This window comes from Neophocaena asiaeorientalis, unplaced genomic scaffold (assembly GCF_003031525.2).
Source record: "Neophocaena asiaeorientalis asiaeorientalis breed wild unplaced genomic scaffold, Neophocaena_asiaeorientalis_V1.1 scaffold242, whole genome shotgun sequence".
Taxonomy (NCBI): domain Eukaryota; kingdom Metazoa; phylum Chordata; class Mammalia; order Artiodactyla; family Phocoenidae; genus Neophocaena; species Neophocaena asiaeorientalis.
Window position 1 is genome coordinate 758673 of NW_020172451.1, and position 9764 is coordinate 768436.

A 9764-nucleotide genomic window follows, 5' to 3' on the forward strand; every position below is an offset into this window, starting at 1 on the left:
AACCTTTGCCCCCCCCCCCCCCCCCCGCCAAGGCTTAATTACTAATAGCTCCTGTTGAGTGGAAGATTTACCCATAACACGAACGGTTGATGACACATATCTATATGTTACATGTCAGATGCTGTATTCTTTCAATTATGTAAGCTACAGAAAAGAAAATGTTAATTAAGAAAATCATAGGGGGACTTCCCTGGCGGTCCAGTGGTTAAGACTTTGCCTTCCAGTGCAGGGGGTGCGGGTTCGATCCCTGGTCGGGGAGCTGAGATCCTACATGCCTCGGGGCCAAAAAACCAAAAACATAAAACAAGCAATATTGTAACAAATTCAGTAAAAAAAAAAGAAATCATAGGGAATTCCCTGGCGGTCCAGTGGTTAGGGCTCTGCGCTTCCACTGCTGGGGGCCTGGGTTTGATCCCTGATCGGGTAACTAAGATCCTGCAAGCTGTGCGGTGGGCCAAAAAAAATAAAAAAGAAAATCAAAAAAGAAAATATTTATAGTACTGTATTTATCAACAGCATGAGTTTTCGTCATGTTTCCAAGATGAATAGTCAGTACCTACATCATTATTGTCTTAGACGATACGAAAGGCTGTAGATGTTACACGTATAACGAATACTAGACATCAATAATGAAAAGGTAATGTGAAAAAGAAGTTCACGTTTATTTACAGGTACAATGATGTGTGCATTGATAACGAAGCAGCAGCAACATGGCTGCTTTATGGTTGCCTACTGTGATCGATGCGGTCACTCCCGGGTAGCCCGGCCTATACACTAATGGGTGGGTCGTCATAAAATTTTTATGACATATAGTATTGCAGTCATATTCATACTACAGTATTGGGAACATTGTTACATTAAAAAAACCCTAGGATGATAGACTGCTCACAGTTTGTCCAATGACGAGTCAGGGAGGGAGGGAGACTACCTAATTCTTTGAAAGCAAAGTTATAGAAACCACATTGTTAATTTTATACTTAGTATCACTCAGCTTACGCCTGTGTGAGGATGCACTGTCCACTTCAATGTGTGTCGTACACGGTGTACAGCTGTTAGATTTTCACATCGAGGCACACAACAGAGAGGTCTCAACCGCAGCGTGATGACTGTGTACTGTGCCAGGCAGTCTGATGTCAGTTTGTTTCCTGGCGCTGCTGCTTCTGCACCTGTCTCATTGTCTGCCTCTGGCTCAGAAGCCCTCGTCTATCTCCATCAGGTCGTCTTCTGTGGGTTCCTCCGGTGTGCTGCCTAGTAGCCCTTGAATTTTTTTTTTTTAGACTGTGCCACGTGGCTTGTGGAATCTTAGCTCCCCAACCAGGGATCGAACCCAGGCCCCTTGTAGTGGAAGCTCGGAGTCCTAACCACTGGACTACCGGGGAAGTCCCAGTCCTTTAATTTCTTGAAGACCCATATCTCGGAACCGTTCACCCCCCCGCCCACTTTATTTGCCAAACCCACAATCTCATGATTCCCTTGATTGATTGATTTATTTTTGGCTGTGTTGGGTCTTTGTTGCTGTGCGTGGGGTTTCTCTAGCTGCGGTGCGTGGGCTTCTCATTGCAGCAGCTTCTTGTTGTGGAGCATGGGCTCTAGGCGTGTGGGCTTCAGTAGCTGTGCCATGTAAGAGTCTCACGACGTTCTCTGTGTCAGGGTTCTCCTCCATAGCGTTGACGATCCTTTCCACACAGTGTCGTGTGTAATGAGCCTTAAAGGTCCTATGGCCCCCTGACCTAGAGACTGAATAGAGACATTGTGTCTGGGGGCAAGCAGACCACTTCAGCACTTCAGCGCCTTCGGTGTTGAACTCATGGGGTTCTGGGCGGGCAGGCGCGTTGCCCAGTATCAAAAGAACTGTAAAAGGCAGTCTCTTCCTGACAGGGTGCTTCCTGAATTCAGGGACAAGGAATCGATGGAACCAATCCAGAAAGAGTGTTCTGGTTGCCCAGGCCCTTGTGATGTCCAATCAAAAGACTGGCAGTTGCTGTTCATCTTCTCCCTGCAAGGCTGGGGGTCAGCAGCTTTACAGATGAGCGCAGTCCTGGCCGTAAACCCGACCACATTTGTGCAGGGTAACAGAGACAGCCCATTCCTTCCTGCCTTAAATCCTGCTGCTTGCTTCTCCTTACTGATGAATGTCCTTGGTGGCATTTTTTCCCAGAATAGGGCAGTCTCATCTGTATTAAAAACTTGTTCAGGGCTTCCCTGGTGGCGCAGTGGTTGAGAGTCCGCCTGCCGATGCAGGGGACACGGGTTCGTGCCCCGGTCCGGGAAGATCCCACATGCCGCGGAGCGGCTGGGCCCGTGAGCCATGGCCGCTGAGCCTGCGCGTCCGGAGCCTGTGCTCCGCAACGGGAGAGGCCACAACAGTGAGAGGCCCGCGTAACGCAAAAAAAAAAAAAAAAAAAAAAACTTGTTCAGGCAGATGTCCTTTCTCCCCAATGATTTTCTTCACAGCGTCTGAGAAGGTGTCTGCGCCGCCTCTCCCGTTACCTTGACATTTTAAAGCCAAACCTCTTTCTAAAATCATCAAACCATCCTTTGCTGGCATTCAAGTCTCCAGCTTTACAACCTTCCCCTCCCTTTCGCTTAAGTTGTCGTATGATGATTTTGCTTTTTCTCGAATCATTCTTAGATTCTATATAGGTGCACCTTTCTTATGGCAAGCCTGCGCCCACCTAAAAGCTTTTTCAAATAAAAAGGTATTTCACAAGAAGTGCAAGGTTTTCTGCCTGCTGGTGTAGCTGCAGTGCCAGCTTCATGGATTTCCTTTCCTTTTTTACATTCATCTTGAAGTGGCGGCAGCTGCAGCTGCGGACCTCACTCTGCGACGCACATCAAGCCATTCATTCAGCTTTTTCTCTTCACGTCTTGCCTTTTCTCTGCGTCTCGGGAGCGCTTGCAGCATAGCCAGGGCACTTCGTGGGTCCCGTGGTGGTGGTCAAGGTTCCTGGTGTTGCGCTAAATACAATGAAATAATCCGCAAGAACCACAAGAGATTGCGATTTACTGGAGAGACCACCTGCTCCGGAGGGGGTGAGCGCACACGGCGTTGTAGGCGGACGCGGGGAATACGCGCGCCGGAAGCAGCAGCAGGGGGGGCTGCAGCATTATTACTATAGGTGCTACAGTTAATTCATGCAGTGAGGACGTCATACGGCATCTTTACGTTTGCTTCCTTTCTCTGCACTTCAAATGGAGCCATGTGTTGTGTGCCTCAGGTTTGTTTTTTTAAAAAATAAATTTATTTATTTTTGGCTGCATTGGGTCTTCATTGCTGCGTGCGGGCTTTCTCTAATTGTGGCGAGCGGGGGCTACTCTTCGTTGCGGTGCATGGGCTTCTCGTTGCAGTGGCTTGTTGCAGAGCACGGGCTCTAGGCACGCGGGCTTCAGTAGTTGTGGCACATGGGCTCAGTAGTTGTGGTGCATGGGCTTAGCTGCTCCGCGGCATAAGGGATCTTCCCGGACCAGGGACTGAACCCATGTCCCCTGCATTGGCAGGCGGATTCTTAACCACTGCGCCACCAGGGAAGTCCTGTGCCTCAGGTTTGATACGTTTTAGCTTTATATCATAAATTCATGTATGTTTTATGGTAGTAAATGATAAAATAGACTAACATCTACATATGTTTTATGCATTCATGACACACCTTTTTAATTTTTTCAATATTTGTAAGCCACATGGTGCATCTGTGAGTTTTTTGAAGCTGTCGAAAGTCTCCAAAAACTTTTCCAATTTATTGAAAAAAATCCACGTATGAGTGGACCGTGCAGTTCGAACCTGTGTTGTTCAAGGGTCAACTGGGATTACTCAAGATGATACATAGTTTCGGGATCCCTTTGCCATACAAACAAGACATCTGGATTCATGCACTTTGCTCCCTTGCCCACGACTGTCAATACTGCATTTATAAATTCCTTGGATTACCCACCTCAGTGTGTTACGTTTTTCTTTTGATTCACTTTTCATTTGCTTTCAGCCCTAGGATCCGATTCCGCCTCCTGTTTAATTGGTAGAACGTGACCACACACTCTTCTAGATGTCCGAACTCTTCCTGAAGGCGTGCTCAGGGAAGTCGCTCCCTCCCTCCCATAACTCCTCCCCGTTTTTTGTAGCGAATGTCATTGTTTTCTGGTTTATCCTTCATGTGTTTCTTTTTGTAAAGACCAGCAGATACACATATTCTTTATTCCCCTTCGTTCTTCCCGAAGGGCAGTGGCATTCCATACGCTCTTTGTTTTTTTCACATCTCCTGGAGATCTTCTAGAAATCGCTCTGTCTGTTCACAGGGATTTCTCGCATCCTTTGGAACCACAGTACTTCATTATGTGGACGTGCCCTAATGCACTCGGTCAACCTCCTGCATGTGGGCATTGAGGTGGTTGCCCATAGTTTGCAACTTCAAATAATGCTACAAAGAATAACCTTATGCATTTGTATTTTCAAATTGTTTGAGGTATATCTTTAGGGCAAATTCCTGGAAGTGGAAATGCTAGGCCAAGGGTAAATGCGTGGTAGCTTTGCTAGGTATTGCCAAATTCCCCTCCACAAGGGTGGTACCATTTCCCATTTCCACAGGGCCCACAGAATATGTTAACCTTTTTCAATCTGCCAGTCTGATGGGTAAGCAGTAGCATCTCAGTATAGTTTTAATCTTCATTTCCCTATGAGTGGAGCTGAATGTCTTCATAGGTTTAAGGGCCATCTGTCTTTGTAAATTGTTTGTAGTTTTTGTCCATTTTCCATTGTATTTTTGGTCATCTCCCCTCACTTTATAAAAATTCTTCAATTAATAGGGGTACTTGCCCTTTATATCCAATATATATTGAAAATAATCTCTCCCCGTTTGCCATTTGAATCTGCTTCTGAAGTCCTTTTCCCATGCAGAATTTTTGTCAATTGTATGTTTTCATGTTGATCAGTCTTTTCTTTACCTGCTCCTAGTTGGGAAGCTTCCCCACTCAGGAGCTCAGCTCTGCCTTCTTTCAGTACTTGTATATTTTCATTTTTGCATGTAGACCTGCCGATCCAGTTGGAGTTTACTTTAAAAAAAAAAATTTATTTATTTGTTTATTTGGCTGTGCCCAGTCTTAGTTGTGGCACACAGGATCTTTAGTTGCGGCATGCGGGATCTTTAGTTGCGGCATGTGGGATCTTTAGTTGCGGCATGTGAACTCTAGCTCCCTGACCAGGGATCGAACCTGGGCCCCCTGCAGTGGGAGCACAGAGTCTTAGCCACTGGACCACAGGGAAGTCCCTGGAGTTTACTTTTGTGTGCAGTGTGCGGGGTAGGCCTAATCGTATCTTTTTCCAAACATACCTTATTAAAGGTACATCTTGGCCTCTGAGATTTGAAGCCACAAACTGAACTTCCACATTTTAAGTTTTGGCAATCATGAATAAAGCTGCTGTAAACACGTGTGCAGGTTTTTGTGCGAACGTAAGTTTCCAACTCCTTTGGGTAAATACTGAGGAGCAAGATTGCTGGATCGTATGGTAAGAGTATGCCTAGTTTTTTGTAAGAATCCACCAAAGTGTCATCCCAAGTGGCTGCACCGTGTTGCATTCTCAGCAGCAATGGTGAGAGTTCCTGTTGCTCCACGTCCTCGTCAGCATTTGGTGTTGTCAGTGTTCTGGATTTTGGCCATTCTCATAGGTGTGTAGTGGTGTCTTGCTTTAATTTGCATTTTGCTGATGACGTATGATGAGGAGCATCTTTTCATATTATTACTTGGCGTCTATATGTCTTTTTTGGTGAAGCAGTCTCCCTGCTTTTTTTTTTTTTGTGGTACGCGGGCCTCTCACAGCTGTGGCCTCTCCCGTTGCGGAGCACAGGCTCCGGGCGCGCAGGCTCAGCGGCCATGGCTCACGGACCCAGCCGCTCCGCGGCATGTGGGATCTTCCCGGACCGGGGCAGGCGGACTCTCAACCACTGTGCCACCAGGGAAGCCCCTTCCTGCTTTTTTAAGCCCCCTTTTTTTAGTCAGTTTGCTTGTTTTCTTATTGTTGAGTTTTAAGAGTTCTTTGTATATTTTGAATGATAGTCCTTTATCAGATGTCTTTTGCAAATGTTTTCTCCCAGTCTGTGGCTTGTCTTCTCATTCTCTTGACACTGTCAACAGAAGTTTCTAATTTTAACTAAGTCTAGCTATGGATTCTTTCATGGATCGTGCCTTTGATGTTGTACCTAAAAAGTCATCACCACACCCAAGGTCATCTAGGTTTTCTCCTTTGTTATCTTCAAGGAGTTTTATAGTTTCTTTAAGGGATATGGGCCTGCGGTTTTCTTTTCTTGTAATATTTTTGTCTGGTTTTGATATTAGGGTAATACTTGCCTCATAGAAAGAGGAAGTATTCCCTTTGCTTCTATCCCCTGGAAGAGGTTGTAGAGAATTTGTATAATTTCTCCTTAAATGTTTGATAGAATCCACCAGTGCACTCATCTGCCCTGGTGCTTGCTGTTTTGGAAGGTTATTAATTCTTGATTCAATTGCTTTAACTGATAGAGACCTATTCAGATAGTCTACTTCTTGTGTGACTTTTGGCTGACTGTGTCTTTCAAGAAACTGGCCTGTTTTATCAAGGTCATCAAATTTGTGTTCACGGAGTTGTTCACAGCATTCTTCTATTATCTTTTTAATGTCCATGGGATGTCATGATGACTCCTTTCATTTCTGTTGTTAGTAATTAGCATAATTTCTCTTTTTTTCTTAGTCTGACTAGAAGCTTATCAATGTTATTAATCTTTTCAAAGAACCAGCTTTGGGCTTCATTGATATTCTCTATTCATTTCCCATCTTCAAATTAATTGATTTCCACTCTGGTGCTTATTATCTCTTTTCTTCTGCTTATGCTGGACTTCTAGTTCCTTAAGGTGGAAACTTAGATTACTGACTTTACATCTTTCTTCTTTTGTAATATATGCATTGAATGCTGTAATGTAATATATGCATTACATTTTCCTTTGAGCATGGCTTTCACTGCATCCCACGAGTTTTGGTAAGTTGTGTTTCTCATTTAGTTATAATTATTTTAAAATTTCTCTTGAAATCTCTTCTTTGACCCATGTGTTATTTAGAAGTGTGATGTTTTTAATCTCCATGTATTTTCCAGTTACCTTTCTGTTACTGATTTCTAGTTTAATTCCATCATGGTCTGAGAGCTGACATTGTATGAATTTTATTCCTTTAAATCTGTTAAGGTATGCTTTATGGCGAGAATGTGATGTATCTTGGTGAATGTTCCATATAAGCTGGAGATTATGTGTATCCTGTTGCCGTTGGACAAAGTAGTCTGTCGATGGCCAATTGACTGATGGTGTTGTTGAGCTCAACTATGTCCTTACTGATTTTCTGTCTGCAGGATCTGACCATTTCTGAGTGTTGTTGAAGTCTCCAATTATGACAGTAATTCATCTATTTCTCTTTGTAACTCTATTAGTGTTTGCCTCATATAGTTTGACACACTGTTAAGGCACATACACATTAAGGATTATTATGTCTTCTTGGAGAATTGACCCCTTTATCATTACAGAATACCCTTCTTTATCTCTGATAACTTTCCCTGTTTGGAAGTCTGCTGTCTGAAATGTGGCTACTCCTGCTTTCCTTTGACTAGTGTTATCATGGTATACTTTCCTCCATCCGTTTACTTTTAATCGATATGGGTCTTTATATTTGAAGTGGATTTCTTGTAGATAACATATAGTTGGGTCATGCTTTTTTAATCTACTCGGACAATCTTTTAATTGAGCATTTTATATGATTCCATTTTCTCTTCTTTTTAGCATATGGGTTATACTTCTGTACTTTTTTTTTCTTAGTGGTTGCCCTAGAGTTTGCAATGTATTATATATTTACAGCTAATCCAAGTCAATTTTCAAATTATTGGGTTGGCCAAAAAGATGCACAGAAAACCCGAATGAACTTTTTGGCCAAGCCAATACTATGCCACTTCCTGTGTAACGTGCAGACTTACAGTTCCTCCCTCTGATCACCTGTATCGTTGGCACTCATTCCACTTATACAGCAGCTACACACACACGTATATATAATATACGCTCATATACTCATACATGTATGAGCACACAGAATTGAATATATTGTTGGTATTACTGTGAACTGTTAATTCCTAGATCAATTAAGAATTTAAAAATTAATTTATTCCTTCTTTGAGCTCTTCCTTATTTTATGTAGATCCAAGTTTCTGACCTGTATCATTTTCCTTCTCTCTAAAGAACTTCCTTTAACATTTCCTGCCAGGCAGTCTACTGGCCACAAATTCCCTCGACTTTTGTTTTTCTGAGAAGGTCTTTATTTCTCTTTCATTTTTAAGAATAATTTCAAAGGGTATAGAATTCTAAGTTGGTGGGGTTTTTCTCTCAACACTTTAAATATTTCAGTCCACTTTCCTCTTGCTTTTGCACGATTTCTGAGGAGTCAGTTGTAGTTCTTATCTTTGTTATTTTGTAGGTAGGGTATTCCCCCCCTCAACCCTGCCGGTTTCTTTGAGGTTTCTGTCTTTGATTTTCTTTAGTTTAAAAATGATACGTAAAGGTGTAGATTTTTTGTTTTATTTATTGGCATTTATCCTGCTTGATGTTCTCTGAGCTTCCTGTTTTGGTGTCTGACATTTCGGTTGCGGAAATTGTCAGTCGTTATTTTAAATCTTCTGTTTCTTCCTCTTTCGTTCCTTCCAATATTCCTATTATACAAGTTACACCTTATGTAATTGTCCCATAGATCTTGGACATTGTTTTTTCCAGTCTTTGTTCTCCCTGCTTTTTGCTTTTCGAGGATTCTACTGAGACATCCTCTAGCTCAGAGGTTCTTTCCTCAGCCATGTCCAGTCTGCTAATAAGCCCACCAAAGGCTTCACTTCTGTCAGTGTTTCTTTATCTCAAGCTTTCCTTCTCAGCTCTTTTCGGGGAGTTCCGACTCTCTGCTCACATTGCCCATCTGTTCTTACATGTCGTCTACTTTATCCATGAGAGCCCTCAGCATATTGAACTTAATGGTTTTAAATTCCCAGTCTGATAATTCCAACATCTCTGCCATATCTGGTTCTGAACCTTGCTCTATCTCTTCAAATTGTGTTTTTTGCCTTTTACCTGTGTAATTTTTTCCTGGTAGCCAGACATGATGTACTGGGTGAAAGGAACTGCTATAAATGGGCCTTAATAATGTGGAGGTGAGGTATGGGAGAGGGGACGCCTTCTACGGTCCTGTGATCAGGCCTCAGTTCTTTTACTGAGCCTGTGCCTCTGGACTGTGAACTTCTCAAGTGTTTCTCAGTCCTTTATCTCCCCTTGGTTGGGACGGGCTGCCCAGAGAGGCTGGAGCTGGGCATTTCCCTTTCCCTGGTCAGTTAGGCTCTGATAACACGCCAGCAGGTCAGGCTCTGGTTAACAAGTTTCCCTTGAGAGCAGCCTTGTTAAGATAGGTTTTAACTCTCACAGTTGCTGACAACTTTGAGTCTCCTGAAATCCATCAACTGCAGTTTAAGTTTTTCTGCCCCAGAACTGGTTTCCCAGGCCAGGTTGCACTCCTGACTCTCTACTCTGGTAAACCATGATTCACTGTACTTGCCTGTCTCCCCAGTCTTGGGTGCAACAGTTTGACTTGTGTCCGCCAGGAAGAGTTTTTGATTTTTCAGATTGTTCTGCTTTTTACTTGTTAGGATGGAGTTGCAATTTCCAAGCTCCTCACATGCAGATATCAAAACTGGAAGTATATATATATGTGTGAGTGAATGTGTATATATATAT